Below are 1903 nucleotides of genomic sequence, written 5' to 3'. Positions count from 1 at the left end.
TACACGATTTGCAGAGGCCGGTGAGAAATTAAATAGCGGGGACTTTTTCAAAAATGATTTAGAATTTCAAGCTGGCAACAGCAAAACGTGATAGCAGAGGCGTGGTATCCCTCTTCGTGTGGGGCCAGCTGCACAGGTTGTGCATCTTGAAGCCAAGCCTGGGGTCAAGGGAGGACACAAGTGACGGGAGATGACGGGGCTCAGATGGTGGAGATGGAGCGATGTGACCAGAACAGCCCATTTTTATGTGGGGAAACCGAGTCTTAGAGCCACAAGTCAGTAGCCCAAGGGTACAAGCCAGTAATGTTCAGGCCAGGATGAAACCCTGGGAAAGGTGCATCCCAGCTCTGCACTGCTCAGCAGGGGGCCTTTGGCATTGGAGATGAAATGCACTCCAGGCTGCCCTCTACTGCTCCTACCTGCCGCCAGGTACTTCACACACTGCCTCCTCCCTGAGGTCAGGCAGAACCTCACTCTCCACCCCTTCACTTCCACATGGCCTCACCCTCCCCTACCATGTGGAGGACACCCCTCTCTGCACACTCAACTGCTCTAAGCACAGCCTCCTCATGCACCCTCCCCATGGCTGTGGTGGTCCCCCAGCACTGGAGATCCCCACCAAGGGGCCAGAGGCAGGCCAGCTAAGGACGCCTCCTCCTTCCCACCCTGCCTGCTGTCTGAGCTTGACTACACAGACACTCCTGTCTAGCTGTCCCCTCTGTCTATCTCTCTCCCCTTTCTGTCTTCCAAAATCTTACCCTGATCAGCAGGTCGCCTCCTCCTGGGAACCCTCCTGCAGATGAGGCTAGTGCACCTGCCCTTCGCTGAGTTCTTGCACAGGGGTTTCACAGCCACCTTCCATACGTGTCCCATGATGAGTTCTGATGCAGTTGTTTGTATGTTTATTTCCCCTTCCTTCCAACCTGCTTTGTCCACCCATCCAGGCTGTGAGTTCTTTGAGTAGAGAGGGTTACTTCTCTGCCATTCACTCACTCATTCATTTATACAGCATCTGCTACGTACCAGACACTGTGCTGGGTCTCATGGGATTTATAAAAAGATTTCAGAGATGTGCTTCCAGTCAACCCATATGATGGGTGAAACACTATCCAAGAGCCCAACTAAAAGATAGCAAGGGAGAAAGAGGTGTACACCCACAAGGACAGAGAGGATGAGCAACAGAGAACTGCAGACAGAGATGGCAGCTCTGGGAGATGAAAGGGACAGAGGAATGATGACCACACTCTGGCTTTCTCTGCTCTGGGAAAGGCCAGCCATCAAGAGATCTAACAAAATCAGGTGCCAGAGGCTCAACTCTGTAATCATAGCTACTTGGGAGACAGATCAGGAGGAGTGAGGCTGGAGGCCAGTCCAGACAAATAGTTCCTGAGACCCCCATCTCCAAAATACCAGGGTAAAGTGGACTGAAAGTTTGGCTCAAGTGGTAGAGAACTTGCTTTCCAAGTGTGAAGCCAAGTTCAAACCCCAAACCCACCAAAAAGAGAGAAAGAGAGAAGGTGGCGGGGGGGGGGGGGGCGGAGAGAAGGAGACAGGCCAGACTGTGGTACTTGCCTGTGATTCCAACTACGCAGGAGATAGAGGTAGGAGGATCTCAGTCCAAGATCAGCCTGGGCAAAAAACTTGAGACCCTATCTGAAAAATAATGAAAGCAAAAAGAACTGAGGGCACAGCTGAAGTGGTAAAACACCTGCCTAGCAAGCACAAGGCCCTGAGTTCAAATCCCAGCAGCCCCCCAAAAAGATTCTGAGACTGGAGGGCCTGACTGCTGCAACACCCTTTTTCTAGATGTGGAGACTACACAAGGAGCTGCCTTTGCAGTCTGGTGGGCTATTGTCTTGTCCAGGCTCCACTAGACAGAGGGGAGGAGGAAATACAAGAGGGA

Source organism: Castor canadensis, chromosome 8 (genome assembly GCF_047511655.1).
Source record: "Castor canadensis chromosome 8, mCasCan1.hap1v2, whole genome shotgun sequence".
Lineage (NCBI taxonomy): Eukaryota > Metazoa > Chordata > Mammalia > Rodentia > Castoridae > Castor > Castor canadensis.
This window is presented reverse-complemented; position numbering follows the sequence as displayed.